The 23,306-nt window shown below is 44.7% G+C and overlaps 1 protein-coding gene across 1 annotated transcript in view; it reads right to left on the bottom strand.

Annotated features, from left to right (window-relative positions):
- Positions 1-23,306, bottom strand: part of LOC127009293 (uncharacterized) — a 65,544-nt gene that overhangs the window by 40,112 nt on the left and 2,126 nt on the right. The window lies entirely within an intron of this gene.

The raw sequence follows: 23,306 nt of genomic DNA, 5'->3' as shown, positions 1-23,306 counted from the left end.
CTTGTAACCCTGACTAAGCTGTGATCGCAGTTACCTAGGTCAGGGGGGTTCTTTTCTTATTTCAAGGAAAGCGAGTAATGATATTTCATTTGGTATCATGTTTCGTGGGAATAATGTGACGCCAATCTCTTGGCTTCAAAAACAGGCATGAGCAAGACATGAACAGACGAAACGCGTTAGGTCCCGTCTTTATAAAAAGTCTTGGGTGAAAACGCACCTAGTTTTGATGCCGTCACTGGTCAGAAAAAAATATTGAAAGGTACACAATGAACACACACACACACACACACACACACACACACACACCACTCCGTGGCGCAACTAGTTAGAGCGCTATGCTGCCAGGCTTCATGGTCTGACAGGGCGGCGGTTCGAGCCCGCTCAGGCCGGATTCTTTCCGTTGACTAGGAGTGGTTACTGTCCCCCCTTGAGCAAGGGGGATGGGGCGTGACGTCCTGGCAGTACCCAGAGATCGACGATAAAGAGCACTTGCTCATGTCGGGAGGGTGCCTGCTGGCGATTACGAGTGCAACACGTGATCAGGCCGTGGTGGTGAAATACACACACACACACACAGCTCACGCCTCCGCGCCCCCAACGAGCCGATGAGCCGCCAAGCGAGAAGGATCCGCCGCGGAGGAGGAACACCCGAGTGAACCCGACGAGAGGTGAGCAGAATTGATAGGAGAGAGAGAGAGAGAGAGAGAGAGAGAATCATTATCATCATCATTATTATTGTTATTATCCTTTTCAAAATGGGCTCGTCTTTCCCTTTCAGTCAGTCAGTCAATCTCTCTCTCTCTCTCTCTCTCTCTCTCTCTCTCTCTCTCTCTCTCTCTCTCTCTCTGCTCTTCGCACTGGGTCTGGAACGAGGGAGAGAGAGAGAGAGAGAGAGAGAGAGAGAGAGAGAGAGAGAGAGAGAGAGAGAGAGAGAGAGAGAGAGAAACATACAAACAGAGACGGTATATAGAACACACGAACGCGCGGGTGACGAGAGACAAACACGAGAAAGAAAATAAAGAAAAAGATGACGAAGAACACACACACACACACAGATAAAAAATGAATATGTGGAAAACTAGCCGGAAGAAAAATGCGCATTGAGTTGATGAAGATTGGCATTTTTCGCTTCCGTCTCGCCACAACGAACGGAAAAAAGAAGAAAAAAAAAAAAAAAAAAACGCTACACGAGTACTTTTAAAACACCGGACAGCCGAACAAACACGAATCTACTGTTTTCTGTCTTCTTTTCATAACCATTTCAATCACTTACACACACACACACACACAGTACACACACACACACACACACACACACACACACACACACTATAAAACACATTAATACATTCGGCCTCATCCAAAATAAGCTAAAAAAAACGTGTGCTTGTATAAATTAAAACAGAGAGAGAGAGAGAGAGAGAGAATGTGAAGGAGGGGGGCGAGGGGAGAAAACAGAAGAGAGAGAGAGAGAGCAAGGTGAGGAGGGCGAGAGAGGACACACACACACAGACACACACACACACACACACACACACACACACACACACACACACACACACGTCCCCAAATATATCCTGGGCGTGGAAATGAAATAACCGGCAAATAAGTCACTGGGCATTAGGCGGGCGTCTGGGAATCGGTGTTTTGGTGGGTAAAAAGGGCGGGAGATGAGGGCGGGAGGGCTGGAGGAGGCGGTGACGAGGTTAGTGGTAATGGCGGAGTCCCGGGGGCCGCTCACCGCCGCCCTAACACACTCCAGATCCAGTTACCGCCGAGATAATCCAATTCTCATGGCGCGCACATAACGAGCGGCCCGGTCTGAGCCCTGAGCCACCCGCCCTCGGTCCCTCCTACGCCCCCCTTGGCAAACCTCCTCCTCCTCCTCCTCCTTCTCCTTCTCTTCTTCCTCTTTCCTTCTTGCCTCATCTTCTCTTCTTCCTATTCCTTTTCTTTATACTGGTAGCTGTCTCTTCTTCTCGTCCTCCTCCTCTTCCTCCTTCTCTTCTTCCTTCCTTCTTCTTGCCTCTGTCTCTTGTTCTCGTCCTGCTCCTTTCCCTGCTTCTCCTTTTTCCTTCCCCTTCCTTCTCATTCTTCTCCTCCTCCTCCTCCTCCTCCTCTTTAATACTACTTGTTTCTATTTCTCTTTTTCCCTACTGTTCCTGCTTCTCCTTTTTCCTTCTTCTTCCTTCTCATTCTCCTCCTCCTGTTCCTCCTCTTTAATGCTGCTTCTGTTTCTGTTTCTCTTTTTCCCTACTGTTCCTGCTTCTTTCTTCTCTCTTCCCTGATGCCTACTTCTGCTTTTATTCCTCCTCCTCCTCCTCCTCCTCTTCTTCTTTCTATTCGTTCTCTTGACTGCTATCTCCTGCTTATTCTTCCTCTCCTTTTCACCTTCTTTTGCTTCTCTTTCTTCTCTACTCCTGCTTGTTTTCCTCTTCCTCCTCCTCCTCTTCCTCCTATTCGTTCTCTTTACTGCTATCTCCTGCTTCTCGTCTTTCTCCTTCTTTCCCTGCTTCTCTTTCTGCCCTTTCTTGATACCTACTTCTGCTTTTCTTCCTCCTCCTCTTCCTTCTTCGGTTCTTCCTTCCTATTCCTTCTCCTCACTGTTACTCCTGTTTCTCTTCCTCCTCCTCCTGTTCCTGCTTCTTTGTCTTCTCTTCTTTATTGCTATCTATGTATACCTCATTTATTTCTTCCTCCCTCAATTCGTCTTCTTCTTTTTCCCCTGTTTTCCCCTCCTGCTTCTCCTCTTCCCCTGTTTTTTTTCCCCTGCTACTATATTTTTATCTCTTTCCTGCTACCTAACCCCTGCTTTTTTTTTCCTGCTCCTCCTCCTCCTCCTCCTCTACTTTTTCTCTCCCTATTTTGCCTCGTAAGCTCTCCTCATTCTTTCCTTTGCTCCTTTTACTCTTTTTCTTCCGATTCCTTTTTCAGTTTATAAATTTTTCTCTTCTTCTGTTGCTTCTCATATTCTTCTTTGCCTGGGGATTCTTTTTTTTTTTCATTATTTCCTCTGTGGTGTTGTTCTCTCTCTCTCTCTCTCTCTCTCTCTCTCTCTCTCTCTCTCTCTCTCTCTCTCTCTCTCCCCTTCTTTCTGTCCATTCAGCTTATCTCTCATTCTTATTCTCGTTCCATTCCTTGTGCCGGTCTTTTTTTTTTTTCTACTTTATCCTACATTTGCTTCTTCCTTTCCTTCTATTTTCTCCCTCCTTGCCGCCCTCTTTCTTATATATCCCTCTTTGTCTCCGGGTAACGGTTTATCCTACATTAGTTTCTTCCCTCCTTCCTCTCTCTTTCCCTCCCTGCCTCCCCCTTCCTTGTATATTTCTCTTTGTCTCCGGGTAACGGGTTTCGAAGTGGTTCCCTGTCATAATTATGGGTGACTTTTATAACATTCGGATAACTGTCACCGAGAAATTAACTGTCCTTCGTAAACTCCGCAAATATTTATCTAACATGCATTACAAGCCGTTTAGTTTTCCAAATAATGTTTTTCCTCTTTAATGAAAAAAAGCTCAAAGAAAAAAATACGGTAAGAATGAGCTATATCTAGACTTTTTTTTTTCATCAGATCAGCGACGAGCCTTTTTTTATTTCTTTTTTTTTATATATATTGGGGAAAACGTCACCCTCCTCCTGATACAGTTTTCTAATTATTCTTTTCCCCTTTAAAAGACAAATAAAAAAAATATATTGAGATCATGCTAATTTTTCCATTTTTTCTTCTGTTAATCATATCAGTGTGCTAACCATTTTTCCATCCTTGTTTAATTTTATTACGGGGAACGTCACCTTTCCTAATTATACTTCCACTCTTTAATTGACGAAAAATTACAACAAAAAAAAGACGGTTGAAATGATTTGTATTTAGATTTTAGTATTTTTATGAGACCAGTGTGTCGACCATTTTTCTCCCTTTTTATAGCGGGAAACATCGCCTTTCTCCTAATGGACGAAAAACACTCACAGGTAAAAGACGGTAGGAATGAGTTGTATCTAGATTTTAGTATTTTTATTAGACCAGTCAACCATTTTTTTCTCCCTTTTTATAGCGGGAAACATCGCCTCTCTCTTAATGGACGAAAAACGCTCACAGGTAAAAGACGGTAGGAATGAGTTGTATCTAGATTTTAGTATTTTTATTAGACCAGTCAACCATTTTTTTCTCCCTTTTTATAGCGAGAAACATCGCCTTGCTCCTATTGGACGAAAAACGCACAAAGTTAAAAGTCGCTAGAAATGAGTTGTATCTAGATTTCAGTATTTCTTTTATCCGATCAGAGACGACCCATTTTTTCTTCCTTTATTACAGCGGCACACGTCACCTTTCTCCTCCTCCTGTTCCTCGATGGGCGGCAAACGGCTCACTAAGACAACACTCCTAATGGATGTCCTCTTTTCTAATCTCCCTCTGTTGTTCTCCGCGGTTATACTTTCTGCAAACTGTCCCGCTCCTCCCTTTGTCGGCGCGGAAGGGAGGAAAGAGAGAGAGGAAGGGGGAGAGAAAAGGGAGAGAGGGAGAGAACTTTACCTCTATCCAGCTCCCTTATCTTAGTTTGTTAGTTTTCTTTTCTTTGTTTCATGATCATTGCCTCTCTTCATCTTGCATACTCACTCACTCCTCCTTATCTCGTCTGTCTATCTCTCTATCTATCTATCAATCTATCTTCCACTTAATTCCTTTTATCTTGCTGTTACAATCATTCTTCACTCGTTTTTCATTCGTGCATGTCGCTGTCTTCTTCTTCTTCTTCTTCTTCTTCCTCCTCCTAATGGGACCTTCTTTTAACAGCCTCTTTGCTTTAGTGTGTGTTTCGCCTTGCTGTTTGGTGTTGTTTTAAAAGGTTTATTTGATCTAAGACAAAAGGATGAATTGGTTTACTAACAGAGTTTTGGATGAGTGGAACAGGCTTGGTTGGCGTGGCGTAAGTGCTAATATGATGCATTCGTTCAGGAAAATGTTAGATAAGTTCATGGATAGTGGGGTTAGGTTAGATTAGGTTCACAAGAGCTGCCTTGGATAGAACTACCGACCTCTTGTGCGTGTGTGTGTGTGTGTGCGTGAGAGAGAGAGAGAGAGAGAGAGAGTGCATATATATTTACAGGCATACACGTGTAGTCATGAAGCAACATGTGCAGTGCACCGCCTGAAGAGGAATCCCGGGTCCTCATGCAGGCTCGGCCACACCCGCTCTCCACTGCCATCCCCATTCTGGCTCTCCGCGGATCACGTCACATTTTCAAATATTTAGAATAAACTTCTCAAGATGACATTTAAAGCACAGAATAATTACTCCCCAGCACCCGCCTCAGGCCCCCAGCGCGTGGCCTGGGCCAGACAGAAGGCCGCCGCCGAGAGTAGGCGCGCGGTGAAGCTCCGGGAGGAGGGGAGGAGGAGCTCCCCGGCCCCGGCAAAGAGAGAAGTAATCCACAAGGCCTCAGCTCCAGCCTGCGGGCCCCAGCGCGTGGCCTGGGCCCGGCAGGAGGCCGCCGCAAAAGGGAGGATGTATGCCATGACCTTCAGGGAGAAGGGGAAGACGAGCATCCCAGCCCCGCCCCTGGCCCAGGAGCACTCAACTTCTTCAATCCCAGTCAACGGGCCCCAGCGGGTGGCCTGGGCTAGGCAGGAGGCTGCTCTGCAGGAGCGGCGACGGGTGGTTGTGTTGAGGCAGCAAAGCGGGGACAGGGGGAACAGGCACATGCCCCGGACAGTGTCCGAGGCAACGGTGCCCCTCCCGGCCCCGCAGCACCCCATCGACAAGACCCTGGAGCCCCTGCAGAAGGACGTAGCAACAGAGGTGACCCCTCATGCTACAGTCCAACAGAATATCTCTGCTTTTCCCGCTGCCTCTGCCGGTAAGACCACCTCGGCTCAGCAGCCCCGCCCCTTGAAGCAGAAGATCTATGTAAAGGGGACTACCCCCGTCACCGAGTACAGCAACTCATCACAGAGTGTTGATGCCAGTGCCTCTGTGAGAGGAGTCGATGTGAAACTAACATGCCCTTGGGTTCATAAGATACTTCCTTGTCTGTGTGGCCCAGTTGATAGCGACTCCTCCACCTACCCCTCCACCTCCACCTCCTTCTCCACCTCCACCTCCTCCACGTGGGGGCTGAATGAAAGAATGAAAAACCTCAAGTGTCCCGTGTACTTCGTCATCTTCCACCGCTGCGACCATTGCCTCAGCAACATGACAACGGACGAGAAGGATTGGTGCTGGAAGGAACTGGACGAGGTGGACGAGGAACTGAAGGCTAGGAGGCGGCAACGAGTGAAGGAGCTGAACGCCGACATCAAAGAGAAACAAGAGCGCAAGAGACTCAAGGCCCAGCAAAGAGAGGCCGAGGGCAAGAAGCCGCGGCCCCAGACTCCCCCGCGGGCTCGAGTAATAAGATTTGACCTGCGCGACGTTCCCAAACCCGTCAAGGACCGGGAGTTCCTATACGATGACTACGATTGTTACGGCGAAGGGATGCTGAAGCAGTGGCGAGAGCGCCTCCACAAGCTGGGCTACGACGAGGCGGTGTGGCGCGCGGAGCTTGAGGCCCTGGCGGCCGGCCGAGGGTGGCGGGGCGAGGGCCTCGACCACACGGACCGGTATATATAGGGTGCCAGCCGTGCTCCTCGGCCCCCTTCCCTGCCACAGGAATATAAAGGAACATACAGGGTGAAGCGCCAGCCGTGCTCCTCGGCCCCCTTCCCTGCCACAGGAATATAAAGGAACATACAGGGTGAAGCGCCACCCGTGCTCCTCGGCCCCCTTCCCTGTCACGGGGTCATTTTCTCATTATCGTATTTCATCTTTCGAGCTTTTAGTAATTAATTCATCGACTCAAACTTCTCGAATTGAATTTACACTAATAGGAGTTATTTTAAGTCTCTCTCTCTCTCTCTCTCTCTCTCTCTCGTTTCAGGAAGGCTTAGCGTGACAGGTGTAGCCACAGGTGTCTTTTTTGTATTGTTTGCCTTCCTGTTTGGGTTTACATTGGTGCTTTTTTGTGTGAATGTCTTTAGATTTCAGTGCGTCTTTTTAAGCATTTTTCTCGCTTTTTTTGCTTCATAACTTTCTACGGCCGTGCGTGCGTGCGTGCGTGCCTGTTTTGAGATTTTTTGTATAGCTGTCCTTTCCTGGTTTTCTCTGATAATCTATTTTGTGTATTTCTTCTTCTTCTTCTTAGTCTTTTCTTTCTTATTCTTATCTTAACTCCTCCTCCTCCTCCTCCTTCTCCTCCATCTCCTCTTCTTCCACCTCCTCCTCCTCCTCCTCCGCCTATCCTGGTATGATTCCATGGTAAAACCGTATCTCGAGTATGCGATGCAGTTCTGGTCTCCTAACTTTTTTTTTTTTTTTTACGTTTTCACCTATGGCGTCGGTAGGTTTTCTTGATGGGGCCTGATGATCGGCCCTAGCCCGTTGTGGCGCAGGCAAGTGTTTATAGTGGCGCCATCTTGCATTGGCTCATGCTGCCCTCCGGAGATCATCTTTAATCCTAGAATCTAGAGTCCGGGTTGATAGGTGGTCTTCTGGACAGCATGTGGGTAGTCTTAGGCCACTCGGCTACGGCTGAAAAATCCCGGCTTGTGGCACCGGGCGGGGCGTGAACCCGCGTCGTCCTGAACGCGGCGCTGTCACGCTATCCACTCAGCCACCGCCTCCCCAGAATTACATAACTACAGAAAGGACATCGAATTACTGGAAGGAGTTCAAAGACGAGCCTCGAAAATGATTCCAACCCTGAGCTCTCAACCATACGAGGAAAGACTCAAGCGAAGTAATTTCTTTACACTGGAAAAAAGACGCCTGTAAGGGGATATGATTCAAGTCTTCATGTAACTGAAAAGTTCAATAACGTCGATCACTCAAAGTTCTTTGAATTGCAAAAAAACTCGAGAACTAGAAATAACGGTTTACCCATTCAATCGAATCGATGAATCACAGACATTGGCAGGAGTTTCTTCTCAAACCGAGCAATCCGTCACTGGAACAATCTTCCCTCAGAAGTAGTAAATGCGAATACCATCAACTCCTTCAAAAATCGAATCGTCCGTCATTTCATTGCGACAGGAGTACACTGAATATCGAGGTTCTTTCAACTGCTCTGTCGAGCAGATTAAATCACCAGAGCGGGCAACCTCGTAATGAGCCAATAGGCTTTCTGTTGCCTGCATTTCCATGTTTCCATGTTTCATCCTACTCCTCCTTCACTTCTCTCCCCTCATCATCCCTCACTGCTCTTCTCTCTTCTCCCTTCCCTTCTAACCTTCAAGCGGGAAATTCCGACTTCCTCTCTGCAATCTTCGTCTCTCTCTCTCTCTCTCTCTCTCTCTCTCTCTCTCTCTAGTAGTAGTAGAGAGAGAGAGAGAGAGAGAGAGAGAGAGAGAGAGAGAGAGAGAGAGAGAGAGAGAGAGAGAGAGAGAGAGAGAGAGAGAGAGAGAGAGAGAGAGACCCTCCCTCATTTAACAACAGAGGCGACGTTTACAAGATAATTAAATCGTCACGGAATTAGTGTTGGAGGTAAACACGGGAGACGGAGGGAGGGAGGAGCAGGGAGGCGGAGGGAGGGAGGAGGAAGGAGGCCGCGGGGGAGCTCAGGGCGAAGGGAGAGAAGGCGAGGGGAGAGAGGGTGAGGGGAGAGAAGGAGAGGGTGAGGAAATGGAGAGGGAGAAGGGCAACATGAGGAGGGAAAGGAAGAAGAGGAGGAGGAGGGAAAGGAAGAAGAGGAGGAGGAGGAGGAAAGGAAGAAGAGGAGGAGGGAAGGAAGAAGAGGAGGAGGAGGAAAGGAAGAAGAGAGGAAGAAAAAGAAGAGGAGGAGGAGAAGAAACAAGAGAGGAAGAAGAAGAGGAGGAGGAGGAGGGAAAGGAAGAAGAGGAGGAGGAGGAGGGAAAGGAAGAAGAGGAGGAGGAGGAGGGAAAGGAAGAAGAGGAGGAGGAGGAGGGAAAGGAAGAAGTGGAGGAGGAGGAGGAAAAGAGAACATAGGGAAGAGGAGGGTGATAAGGAAAAGGAAAGAAGAGGATGAGGAGAATAGTGCAACAGAGGAGGAGGAGGAGGAGGAGGAGGAGGAGGAGGAGGAGGAGATGGAAGAGGAAAACAAAAGTTGGAAAGGAAAGGGTGAAACGCGGTTTGTGTGTGTTTGTGGGGGTGGGGGGGGGGGGGGGATGAAAAAGAAAGTACAATGAAATAGGAGGAGGAGGAGGAAGAGGAGGAGGAGGAGGAGGAGAGAGAATCATGGAAGAGCAGGCCATAAACAAGCCTCTTGGTTATTAATGAGGCTGCCCGAATTATAGATTTAATGTATACGTCAGGTTAGTTCTTGAGTGACCTACGAAACAAATTACAGCACATTCGTGTAGGGACGTTCACCCCTGAGGTCATTCTGTGTTGATTTATACCATAAGGTGCTGGGGATGAACGAGGGAGTTTTAGAAAGGGAGCGATTGCAGTGAAATTGTTAGTTGAAAAATACCAAGGAGGATATGAAGCTGTTTGCTCCTTGATGCAAAAGAGAGAGAGAGAAAAAAAAAAGAACGGTCAATGCGGTTACTGAAGGAGTCGAATGTGTTCTCCACGAAGGTTGCTCCCATGGCGGCTGATTCTGTTCGAGAGAGAGAAAAAAAAAAACTTCAGCATCACCTTTTGAACTGTTTGATCTTTTTTTCTAGTTCACGGGTTAGTTTGAAGCTACAAGACTTGAAGTAATTGACGTTACCTAATTTGCTCTGGTAGTATTCCAGGACTCGTATCTAATCCCTCATAGTCATTTCTTTTTCCACTTAAATGCGTTAATCGAGTCGCTTCAGCCGTTCTTCATACGGTCGTGCCCTTAACGATGGTATGATTTTCGTAACGTTGTGCTGCACTGTTGGGTAATCCGATGCCTTGGAATTAGGGAAGCAGGACTGCACTGCGTATTCCAGGTGAGGTCTTACCAACGGCAACGAGTCATACAAAGATAATATTACTCTCGGCGTCTTATACTTGAGGTTGCTCGTTATCGACCCGAACACAGTAGGAGCCTTTTTGAAGATATTTATTTAGTGATTTGTATGTTTCAACTTAGTTACCCGGAGACAGGGATCCACTCGAAAGTTGATCCATTGTGTATAATTCGTTGTTTTCTGCCAGAAGGCCAATCTCTTATCCACGAAGTCAGATTGTCTCCCATACCCACTGACATAAGCTTCTTATAGAGTCATTCGTGTGGTTTGTATCTTGTCAAAGGGTTCCTGGAAGTCTAGATATATAACATCATAGGTATGTGATTACCCCGGTTTTGATATATACTGATGAAATCCAATATAGTGGAGGAAGAAGAGGAGGAGACACGGACCGGCAGGAGGGCAGAGATTCTAGAGGAAAGAATAGAAAAGTAAAAAGCAATGGAAATGGAGTTCCAAATAATTTAAGAGGGGAGGAGTGAAGATGAAGAGCTTGGATGACGGAAGCAGGAAAAAGAATGAGGATACTAAGAGACAGGAAGAAGGAAGGCAAGGGATATGAGAACAGATATAGACTGGAAGTGGAAGGAGTGGAGACAGGATGGGGAGTACTGAAGAGGGGGAGAAGGGGTATGTGGAAAGCATGAAGGGAGGAAAAAGGGGACCAGCATCTGAAGAAAAAAAAACAGGGGAAAGGAGAGAGGAGAGTGAGAGCAACGAAGAGGAGAGCATGGGCGGTAGAGAAGAGAGGGAAGGCAGGAAGGGAAAGATGATCAAGAGATGTCTGAGGGGAAGAAGCAGGTGGAGACGAGTATTAAATAACACGTGAATGCGAAGGAAGAATGATCAAAAGCAAAGAGGAATGAGAGAGAGATGAAAGGAAGGAACGAAGCAGTTAAAGACGGCAGGATGGAGGGATGAAATGAACGGGAGAAATTAGGAAGTTAAATGAGAAATGATGAAGGGAAAACACCGAGAAAGAAGAAATAAACAAAGATCGAAAACTGAAAGACGTGTAATAGAAAACATGACAGACAGGAAGAAAACGGATCGAGGAAAAATACAAACATCAGGAAATAGAAAAAAATAGTGGAAACATTTAAAAACAAGTGACTTTCAAGAGACTCTATAGGGAGAGAATAACGGTGATAGGGGAATACCGTACAGATGTAAAGGAGTGTAAAGTAAATGCACATAGAAATGATTAGACATGGTTGAAGGTTGGTTATTTAGGGCTTGAGTGGGAACGATGGGGTAGGGTAAGATATAGTTCAGGGGTTCAAAGGAGGAGGATAAGGGGTAGATATGTATTGTAGTTAGTAAGTGAAGCGGTTAAGATAGAAGGAGATTATGAGGACTATAGTGGAAGGAAGAGTAAGTGACTAAGTTTGGTATTATAAGACACGCTTCTCACATCAGCCATTTCTAAAGGTCAAAGAGGGGGTCAGTCGGGTTCCAATGAGTGTTTCTTCAGGTTCATGGTACAGAAGAAGACTCACACTACCACCAGGGTCATAAAACTACCCCTGGAAATGCCCACAACTCCTACGAAAGCCTTGTCAAATACGTGTTCTTGGGCGGCGATATGTTCTGTAAAACGACTCTAAGTGAATGGTAAAGATCGTTGGTTATAGTTAAGAGGTTCAAGGGAGGAAGATGAAGGGTACTGTGCCTGAAAAGATAAGCTAACGTAGTAAAAGGAAGAAGGTTATGGAGGCTATAGTGGAAGGGGCAGCAGTGGCAAGGGTATAAGAAGCACAGAGTGAGAGGGAAGAAACACGAGAGCACCTTAGCAGAGCAGGAGTCGGCGGTGGGTGAGTGAAGCGGAATAGAATAAGGTTGTCGAGGGGAGGAGGTGTGGGCAGGTCAATGAGGGGGGCGGATGGAGGTAACAGAGGGAGCAGGGAGGATACAAACGAGCTCCATCAAGGCTACCGGTGAGGGCGGCCTGGGTGAAGAACGTGAAAGTAAATCGAGGAGCATACATTGAGCTGAGCGTTGCGTCCGTGCTCATCTCCGACTCATTGGCCCTTGATCTTGCGCTGGGTTTAAGAACTTTTTTTAACCCGGGACATAGGGAAATTGTGACACCCGGGTTAGCAGAGTTTACCGTCGTCAGGTTTCCCCAGGTACCCCGGGTGGAAAAGAAAGGACAAAAAAAAAAAAAGAATAAATAAATGAATAAAGTAGATAAGTACATAAAAGATAAACAAATAAAAAAGAGGAACTAATGGCGCCACTTGAGGGGTTAAGAACATATATTATTTTTCATACTAGGGGAGCATACGGTATAGCTACGCGTGACCTCGGTGCTCATCTCCGTAGCATTAGCCCTTGAGTGATAAAGTATTCAAACGCATGATGGACTTGAGGAGGGGGAGTGATTATGATACGTATATTCATTAAACAAAATTGAATCCATGATGTCTAAATGTTGAGCGGAAACTGTACTTTAGTCCATGAAAAAAAATATATATATTAAAGTAAGAATAGGTATTGCCTCTCCGCAGAAACTGATGAACTTTTTTTTATAATTTCTTTTCTTTGCTGTTTTTCTTTGATCTACTTCTTCTGCGGTAAAAAAAAAAAAAAAAAAAAAAAAAAAAGCTAACTTCTCTTCCTCTGCCGCGACCTTTTGAGGAAGCAGCGATTGGTGGGCTTGTTTTATTTCTATTTTTATTTGCTTCTGCCCTTCCTTTGCCTTGCCTTTGCTGGAAAAAAAACTTAACCCGGTAGCAGCGGGGATCATGTTTCTTAAAGGCCCCTCTAAGCGAAAAAAAATGAGAAAAAATCATAATTCACGGAAACCATTTCATAATATATATCAACGCATTTGTGATCAGTTTATGCATCATCTATTTTGAGGGGTTTATATCATGGCAAAAATGTGGCCCGTCGCTGGTACACGGTAAAGCCACAAATTGGGCCCGTCGCTGCTACCGGGTTAAATGGCTACACCTCTCTTGCTCAGCCGGTATCGTGGTTAGTGTCCCGGAAAGGTGAATCATTCCTCCTCTAATTGTCGGAGCGAATCATTACCAATAAATTCTGCTCATTGGCAATTGGACGCGTTATTATGCTGCCGCCGGGACGATCCATCACGCTCATTACCGGCCGGATATTTATATACTGCAATACGTTATTCTGTATGCGGGATTCATTAACGTGCCGGCTACTAATATTGAACCTGATATAATTTAATGGCTGGTGGAAGCTGATTGAGGCAGGAAAGTATAATCATAATCAGTAAGTCCAACAGCAGTATATGTAGAGGAAATTGAGACGGACTTTAAATTAGAAAACCATTTATAGTCCGTAGCTGATTGAGGCAGGAAAGTATAATCATGATCAGTAAGTCCAACAACAGTATATGTAGAGGAAATTGAGACGGACTTTAAATTAGAAAACCATATATAAAGTCCGTGGCAATATGAAGAAAAGACTGTAATTTGATAAAGAATATATATAAAGTCTGTAGTAATATATCAGGTATCAGGACACCTCTCCTCCCGAAAATGACCTCTCTTTCGGCCACCTCTTTGGATTCTTTTTAGGAGCAGCGAGTAGCGGGCTTTTTTTTATATTATTGTTTCCATTTTTTTGTGCCCTTGAGCTTGCGCCTTTGTCGTAAAAAAAATAAAAATAAAGAGGAGGATGTAAATGAGTTGAAAAATACATAATGTCTGTAGCAATATAAAGAAAAGCCTGTAAATGTGATGGAAAATATAGAATGTCTGTGGCAATATAAAGAAAAGCCTGTAAATGAAATGGAAAATATATAATGTCTGTAGCAATATAAAGAAAAGCCTGTAAATGTGATGGAAAATATATAATGTCTGTAGCAATATAAAGAAAAGCCTGTAAATGTGATGGAAAATATAGAATGTCTGTGGCAATATAAAGAAAAGCCTGTAAATGAAATGGAAAATATAGAATGTCTGTGGCAATATGAAAAAAAAAAAGCTGTAAATGTGATTGAAAATATAAAACGTCTGTGGCAACATGAAAAAAAAAAAGCTGTAAATGTGATTGAAAATATAAAACGTCTGTGGCAATATGAAAAAAAAAGCTGTAAATGTGATTGAAAATATAAAACGTCTGTGGCAATATGAAAAAAAAAAGCTGTAAATGTGATTGAAAATATAAAACGTCTGTGGCAGTATGAAAAAAAAGGCTGTAAATGTGATTGAAAATATAAAACGTCTGTGGCAATATGAAAAAAAAAAGCTGTAAATGTGATTGAAAATATAAAACGTCTGTGGCAATATGAAAAAAAAAGCTGTAAATGTGATTGAAAATATAAAACGTCTGTGGCAATATGAAAAAAAAAGCTGTAAATGTGATTGAAAATATAATATGTCTGTAGCAATATGAAAAAAAAAGCTGTAAATGTGATTGAAAATATAATATGTCTGTAGCAATATGAAAAAAAAAAGCTGTAAATGTGATTGAAAATATAAAACGTCTGTGGCAATATGAAAAAAAAAAAGCTGTAAATGTGATTGAAAATATAAAACGTCTGTAGCAACATGAAAAAAAAAGCTGTAAATGTGATTGAAAATATAAAACGTCTGTAGCAACATGAAAAAAAAAGCTGTAAATGTGATTGAAAATATAAAACGTCTGTGGCAACATGAAAAAAAAAGCTGTAAATGTAACTGAAAATATAAAACGTCTGTGGCAATACGAAAAAAAAAAAGCTGTAAATGTGATTGAAAATATAAAACGTCTGTGGCAATATGAAAAAAAAAAGCTGTAAATGAATTGAAAAATATATCTAGTGACCGTGGCAATATAAATTAAGAAAAATAATATAAATGAGATGGAAAATATATAATGTCTAGCAATATAAAAAAAGGCCCTAAATGAGATAACTGTTCCAGCGTCACCAGAACAATCTTTTTTATAGTAAAGGAAGCAGTTCAAGGGAAAATAAAGGAATAAGAAAAAAAGTCCCGTTAAACACTGTCCCTATATTTAAGAGTTCAGAAGAGTGGCCAAAAAAGAGGTCAACTTCGTGAACAATGCTTTTAACTATAGAGAGGAGGAGGAGGAGGAGGAGGAGGCGAAAAAAAAAGTTCAGAGGAGTGGCCAAAAAGAGAGGTCAATTTCGGGAACAATGCTTTTAATATAGAGAGGAGGAGGAGGCGAAAAAAAAAGTTCAGAGGAGTGGCCAAAAAGAGAGGTCAATTTCGTGAACAATGCTTTTAACTGAAGAGAGGATGAGGAGGCGAAAAAAAAAAGTTCAGAGGAGTGGCCAAAAAGAGAGGTCAACTTCGTGAACAATGCTTTTCATATAGAGAGGATGAGGAGGCGAAAAAAAAAAGTTCAGAGGAATGGCCAAAAAGAGAGGTCAATTTCGGGAACAATGCTTTTAACTGTAGAAATGAGGAGGAGGCGAAAAAAAAAAAGTTCAGAGGAGTCGCCAAAAGAGGTCAATTTCGGGAATCATCCTTTTAACTAGAGATGAGGAGGAGGCGCGTTGATCAGACAAGAAACTCAGGGGTCGTGATGTGGCGATGTATAGATAAAGCTGAAATGCTGACTAATTTAACTTCATAATACTATCATGCTTATCCTTCATGCACCATCTCTCTATACCTCCATGTCTCCCTTCCACCCCCTTTCTCCCTTTCCTTCTCTCTCTCCCTCCCCAGCTTTCTATCCTTCCTTCTCTCCTTCCCCCTTCTCCCTTTCCTTCTCTCCCTCCCTCCCCAGCTTTCTATCCTTCCTTCTCTCCTTCCCCCTTCTCCCTTTCCTTCTCTCCCTCCCTCCCCAGCTTTCTATCCTTCCTTCTCTCCTTCCCCCTTCTCCCTCTCCTTCTCTCCCTCCCTCCCCAGCTTTCTATCCTTCTCTCCTTCCCCTTCTCCTCTCCTTCTCTCCCTCCTCTCCAGCTTTCTATCCTTCCTTCTCTCCTTCCCCCTTCTCCCTTTCCTTCTCTCCCTCCCTCCCCAGCTTTCTATCCTTCCTTCTCTCCTTCCCCCTTCTCCCTTTCCTTCTCTCCCTCCCTCCCCAGCTTTCTATCCTTCCTTCTCTCCTTCCCCCTTCTCCCTTTCCTTCTCTCCCTCCCTCTCCAGCTTTCTATCCTTCCTTCCCTACTTCTCCCTCCTCCCTGTCCTTCTCTCCATTCCTCCTCCGCCATGATCACTATACAATTCGGTGCAGACTTTCCTTGCAACCTTAACTAACTCCTCCGTACTATTCGTAACATTGCTATTTGGTTCCTTTAGACTTTTAGAGCAAACAAATGATGTCTACCAATGCCCAGTCTTCGCTTTGTTGTTTTCATGAATCTTCCTCTCTTTAGGATGTCTTCGATCTTGTCCGTGTTAAATATATACAGACACCACTAACTTTTTTTTCTGCTGATTAGTTTTCTCAGGTCTGCCCTCTGTTTCATCCGTTTTTGCTCGTATTTCATATTTTTACGCTTCCTTTTTTTTTTTTTTACAACAGAGGAGACAGCTCAAGGGCACACAAAAAAGGAAACAATAATAAATAAAAGCCCGCTACTCGCTGCTCCTAAATAGAATCCAAAGAGGTGGCCGAAAGAGGAGTCAATATGAGATGGGATATTTTGTTTCCTTTCCTCTCCTTTCTTTTTCTTTCCTTTTCCATTCCTTTCCTGTCCTTCCTTTCCTTTCCAGAATTTCGTTATTTTACTGATAGTGTCCACTGAAGCCTTTCCTCCGTTATTCTTCTATTACAATCTCAGTTATTTTGTCATTTGTTTCCCCCTGCATCTCCTTCAGCCTATAATCGGGTTGAGTTGAGAATTTGTGAAGAATTTCTCTCACCTAAATTCTTCAGCTTTTTTCCTGACTGCAAGAATAATTGAGTGTATTTTCTCTCTCTCTCTCTCTCTCTCTCTCTCTCTCTCTCTCGTATGGTAGAATGGGAGAAGTGGATGAGAAAGAGGAAAATTAACTAGAATTTGATTAAAGTGTGTAAACAAAGAAAGAAAACGTAGACAAAAGAAAACGGATGCAGGGAAGGATATGGACTTTACATCTTACCAATCAGCGGTCACACAATTTGATTATATTTTGAATTGCTATACATCCTCATCTACTCTGTTCGGTTTTCCGGTAAGAATAAAGCAAATTACATTCATAGTTTCTCCTCTAGTTTTTTTTTCCAGCTTTTCAATGCGAGTGTGCTCCAGCAATGACCAGGGCCTATAGGAATCCTTTTGAAAACAGTGTGTGTTTTAACATCAACCGAAATGCATGTATATTCTCTTCATCACTGCTGACATGTGATGCTTATCTTCACACGAGTATAAAAATTTCTCCGAATCTTGAGAAATGTTGATAAGGTTTTCCCTGAGTGGTTGCTGACGCATAAAACAATAAGATACTACCAGCGTTGCCAGATTATCGTACTCACATCATCGTCTTTATTACTTTTAAGCCTCAAACTCTCGTACCTACACAAATAACGATAGAAAATTGAATTGAATTTAAAACTAATACCTATTTTTGTTGTTGTTGTTTGTTTTGTTTTTTGTTCATATTGGTCTACGAAAAAACGATGCGATGATGATGACGATAATTTGATGATACGGACGTACAAAGTCAGTTGTTACTTATTAGGTTTACAGCAACACTCCTGAACAATTTATATTAAAAGATACCGTATAATAATTGCTAGATAGGGAATATATCCATTCGACAAAGTACGTTCGCAACAGATATTTTTCACTGTGGTCGCCATCCACACACACGCAGCGAAACAAACAAAATAATCAAACAACTAAACATACAAACAAAACGTTAAGCAAATAAGCAACGAAGAACAGACAACTGCATCGATTTGTTCATGGCCCAGCACTTCCAAATATGTTATACAGTACGAGGCTATTTGGTTATACGCAACAGGTTCACAAAAGTCGCGAACACCACCTATAGCTACAATTACGGTTCTCGCCAACGATGCCAAACTATCGTACTCTAAACATCGTATTTTGATCATTTTCAGGCCTAAAACTCTCGTACCTTTACAAATAACGATCGAAAATTAAAGTTATCGTTGAAAATGTTAAATAGTGATGGTTTTCTTTCACATTCGCAATAGTTATATGTCAGAAACTACGAAAAGGCAATGTGATGGGTACGATAATTTTGCAACGCTGGTTCTCGCAAACACGTAATGCGACATAATAAAGGAGTTTGAAATGGGGGGAAAAGACTGATTATTTCTGAAAAGGTGGTATAGCGGCCATGATTATACGATTCTTGATACCGTTCACCACCACCACCACCACCATCACCACCAACCATTGCGAATCTTTACAACTCCTTTGGGATTGTCCTCGGTATCCTTAGGGCCGCTTTCACAGTCACTTTGTTTGTTTTAATCGTTACCAATGGCGGAGATCGACGCTATAGTTCTCTACGTGAAACTAGCCTATGGGGTAGTGGCGGCTGCAGAGGAAGCGAGATGTGATGAGAGTGTGTAGCAAGGTGCGGGGCTATGCTAACCCCGCAGCCGCCATTACCCCATCGGCCAGTTTTGCGTGGAAATACAATAGCGCGATCGCCGCCATTGGTAACGATCAAAACAAAGTGGCTGTTCTCTGTATTCTTAGTCGCTGTCGTATCTCACATCATTTCCAAGGGCCGAGGAGTGATCGGGCTTTTATGAGTGTTTCTTCACGATCGTGGTACAGACGAAGGGTCAAAGTTAACTACCTTCTCATTCGCTCCTTCCCCCTTCTCCCTTTCCTTCCATACCTCCTTTTCCTTTTTTCCCTTTCCCTTCTCTCCTTCCCCCTTCTCCTTCCATACCTCCCTCCTACCTTACTCCTTTTCCTTGTTTCCCTTCCCCTTCTCTCCTTCCCCCTTCTCCCTTTCCTTCCATACCTCCCTCCTACCTTACTCCTTTTCCTTGTTTCCATTCCCCTTCTCTCCTTCCCCCTTCTCCCTTTCCTTCCATACCTCCCTCCTACCTTGCTCCTTTTCCTTTCCTCTCTGTTCCTCCTTTCTCTTCCACCGTTCCTGCTTCCTTGAGAGAGAGAGAGAGAGAAAAATAAATAAAGAAGGGAGAGAAGTGGATGAGATTAAGAAAACGGAAAAAAAGGAGAAAAGAAAGGAAGAAGAGAAAGAGAAAGGGTGAAAACGAGACGGGAGGAGAAAGCAAGAAGGACGAGAAGAAGTGAGAGAGACTGAGGTAAGACAGGAGGGAGGAAGGGAGGGAGGGAGGGAGGAGGGGAGGGAGAGAAGAAGGTAATTAAGGAACTTGTGGGAGAAGTGTTTAGCCAAGTGATTACTGGCTTAGGTGAGGGATTGTGGCTCCTCTCCCTCCCTCCCTCCCTCCCTCCCACCCGCCCCCCTTCTCCCTTTCCTTCTCTCCCTCCCAGCGCCCCCGTCTCCCTTTCCTTCTCTCCCTCCTTTCCCAGCGGCTCCCTTCTTCCTCTTCCTCTCTCCCTCCCCGCCCCCCCTTCTCCCTTTCCTCCTCTTCCTCCTTACCCCCATGTCTCCATTCCACCCCCCTTCTTCCTCTTCCTCTCTCCCTCCCCGCCCCCGCTTCTCCCTTTCCTCCTCTCCCTCCTTACCTCCATGTCTCATCTCTCTCTCTCTCTCTCTCTCTCTCTCTCTCTCTCTCTCTCTCTCTCTCTCTCTCTCTCTCTCTCCCAAAAACTCCTCTTCCTCCATTTTTTTCACCCTTCCTCTTTTATTTTCTCCTCCTTTTCAAATCTCTTCGTTATTTCCTTTCATTCGCCTCCTCTCTTTTTTTTTCTCTCCTTTCACTTTTTTTCTCTCTCCTCTCACTTTTTTTCTCTCCACTTTTTTTTCTCTCCACACCTTTTTTTTCTCTCCTTTCATCTTTTTTTTTCTCTTCTTAGAAACTTCGCTCATCAGCCTCCTGCACTTTTTCCATCTTTCTTCTCTCTCTCTCTCTCTCTCTCTCTCTCTCTCTCTCTCTCTCTCTCTCTCTCTCTCTCTCTCTCTCTCTCTCTCTCTCTCTCTCTCTCTCTTCATTTTCTTGTGTGGGGGGTGCAGGAGGAGGAGGAGGAGGAGGAGGAGGAGGAGGAGGAGGAGGAGCAAAATATTTTAATTAATCATAAACTTTGTCATCATCATCATCATTCTTTCTTTCTCATCATATTCTTAGTAGTTTTTTTTATTATTTTTCTTCCTCTCTTCTTTCCTCTCCTCGTCTCTCTCTCTCTCTCTCTCTCTCTCTCTCTCTCTCTCTCTCTCTCTCTCTCTCTCTCTCTCTCTCTCTCTCTCTCTCTCTCTCTCTCTCTCTCTTTTACCATTCAAATTCTTCTTCCTTGTAGTTTCCCATCCTCCCTATCTCCTTCCTTTCCTTCCTCCCTCCTTCCCTTCCTACCTTTCCCTCCTTCTCTTCCTTCCCTTCCTCCCTACCCTTTCTCTTTCCTCCTTCTCCCATCCTCCCTATCTCCTTCCCTTCCTCCCTCTCTCTTCCTCCTTCCCTCTTCCCTCGTCCCTCCTTCCTTCCATTCCCACCTTTTCTCTATCTTCCTCCTCCAATCCTCCCTATCTCCTTCCCTTTCCTCCTTCCTTCCTTCCCTTCCTCCTCCCTTTCCTCTTCCCTCCTCCCTGCTAGGTAACGATCTATCTTCGTCCTGACTGGCTTTTTCACCTCATTTCCCTCGAGTCGGCCAAGCATTTCCCTCCCTCCTTCGCTCCTTCCCTCCTGATACCTTCTTTTCCTCCTCCTTGCTTCCAGGTACTGCCCCTCTTTACTCCTCCTCCTCCTCTTCCGGTTACTTTCCTCGCTCAGTCTTTTCTCTCCCTTTCTTCTTCCCTCCCTTCCTCTTGAAATCTTTCCTCCCTTCTTTCCTTCCTTTCCTTCTCAAATGTAACACCTGTCTCTCTTTCTTTTTCCCTCCCTTCCTCTTGAAATCTTCCCTTCCTTTCTCTCTTCCTTGCCTTCTCAAATTTAACACCTGCCTCTGTTTCTTCTTCCCTCCCTTCCTCTTGAAATCTTCCCTTCCTCTCCTCTCTTCCTTCCCTTCTCAATGTAACACCTGCCTCTCTTTCTTCTTCCCTCCCTTCCTCTTGAAATCTTCCCTTCCTTCCTCTCTTCCTTCCCTTCTCAATGTAACACCTGCCTCTCTTTCTTCTTCCCTCCCTTCCTCTTGAAATCTTCCCTCCCTTCCTTCCTCCCTTTTTCCCCTCCGCAAAAGATACACCTTCCTCACTTCTTTACCCTCTTCCTCTTCCTCTTGATATCGGTAGAACTTTCCTACCTTTCCTCCGTCTTCCTCTTGCATCCCAAAAAAACATCTACCTTCCTCTCTCCTAATCTTTCATCCTCTTTTTCTTTCTTTCCTCTGTTGTTTTTTCGAATGTCTTTGGGCGGTTTTCTCGGATGCTTTCACCTCTAGCATCAACTATTTTCAAAGACCAAAAAAGAGATCAATCGGGTTCTTACGAGTGTATATTTGGGTTCGTGGTATAGAAAAAGGGTCCAACTACCACCAGAGTCATAAAACTATCCCTAGAAATCCCCAGAACTCATATGAAAGCGTTATCAAGTATGTGTTCTTAGTCGCCGAAGTGTTTAAGAATATGATCCGTTCTCTCTTCCCCTTTCCATAATTGATATCCTAATTTTTACCCATTTCCTCGTTTTGCATCTATGTACTCCTTCCCTCTTTCTTTCTTCCTCTTTTCCTTTCTCCCCTCAATCTATTTCTTCCTCTTCTCCCTATCCCCTGTCATCTTATACCTCTATCCCTCTCCTTCCTTTTCCATCCCCCTCTTCTCTTTCGCCTTCCTCCACTCCTACCCCATTATCCATTTTCTTTTTACTTTTCCCCATCTATTCCTTTCTCCTTTTCCCTATTCCCTTATACGTCTTATTCCTCCATCTCTCCTTCCCCATTTCATCCGCTCCTCTTTCCCCTTCCTTCACTCCCTCCCCCTGCCCTCTTCTCTCTTCCTACCTCATTTGACATTTCCTTCCTTATTCTTCCCTTTTCCATTCTGCTTCTTCCTCTTTTCCCCATTTCCTGCTACCTTTCTTTCCTCTTTCTCCTTCACCCACTCCTTCCCTTCCCCTTCCTTCTTTTTCTCTCCATCCAGTTCCTCCATCCTCCATTTCCTTCTCTTTCCTCTCATTCTATTTTTCCCTTTTCACTGTTGTTTGACCTCCACCTCTCCTTCCCCTTTCTGTCCCCCTTTTCCTTCCTTCTCCCCTCTCCTCTCCTCCATCCAGCTCTTCCATCTCCCATTTTCCCCTCCGCTCCCTTTCTCCTCATTTTCATTCTTCTTCTTTTCCTTATCATCAACATCTTACCTCTTCCTCTTCTTCCTCTTTCCCATTCCTAAATTCCTTTCTCCCATTTCTCCTTTTTTCCATAAAGCTCCTATCCCTTTCTCCATTCTACTTCCTCCTCTTCTTTTCCCTATTCACCTCTCCTTCCTCTTTTTATCCCCCTCCCTTCCTCCCCCTTCCTTCCTCCTCCTCCCCCCTCCCCACCCAGCTCTTCCATCCCCCATTTTCCCCTCCGTTCCCTCCCCTTCTCCGGTTTACGATCTTGGTAGCGGCATAAATTTCCATTCATGAATACGAACTAATTTCAGGTTTACGCTTCTCATTATTCTGTTGGAGACTCGCGCTCTGAGGGGGAGAGGAGGGAGGGTGGGGGGGCGTAATGATGGCGGGGAGGGGGGGGTGAAGGGAGGGCTTGAGGTCTTGCATTGGAAGGAAAAGGGAGAAGGACAAGGAGAGGAAGGGAGACTACACGAGATGAGGAATTAAGGATTGAAGGAGGAGGAGGAGGAGGAGGAGGAGGAGGAGGAGGAAGAGGATGAAGAAGAAGAAGAAGAAGAAGAAGAAGAAGAAGAAGAAGAAGAAGAAGAAGAAGAAGAAGAAAGAGGAAGGGAAACTACAGATGAGAAATTAAGGATTGAAGGAGGAAGGAGAAGAAGGCGAGAGAGAGAGAGAGAGAGAGAGAGAGACAGAGAGAGAGAGAGAGAGAGAGAGAGAGAGAGTAAACGAATGGGATAAAGGAACAACGCGGTGAGTCATTACAAAAGAAGAGAATGAGGAAGTGGAAGCTCGGGTCAATTACACACACACACACACACACACACACACACACACACACACACACACACAAACACACACATTCTCTCTCTCTCTCTCTCTCTCTCTCTCTCTCTCTCTCTCTCTCTCTCTCTCTCTCTCTCTCTCTCTCTCTCTCTCATTTTTTCCCCCTGGGTGTGGATCCCCCCATTACGCCGCGCGCCCCGGGCTGTCCCTCCTCGGCACCCCTGGGACACCCTCAAGGTCCCCCGTTCACCCAGGCGTCGCTCACGATCCTCAACGCCCCACCCCCACCCCCCCCGGACGCCTCCACTTCATCCCCGGGGGCAGGAAATGTGCTCTG

Source organism: Eriocheir sinensis, chromosome 40 (assembly GCF_024679095.1).
Source record: "Eriocheir sinensis breed Jianghai 21 chromosome 40, ASM2467909v1, whole genome shotgun sequence".
Classification (NCBI taxonomy): domain Eukaryota; kingdom Metazoa; phylum Arthropoda; class Malacostraca; order Decapoda; family Varunidae; genus Eriocheir; species Eriocheir sinensis.
The sequence above is the reverse complement of the archived record's forward strand: the minus strand, read 5'-3'. Positions and strand labels throughout refer to the sequence as shown.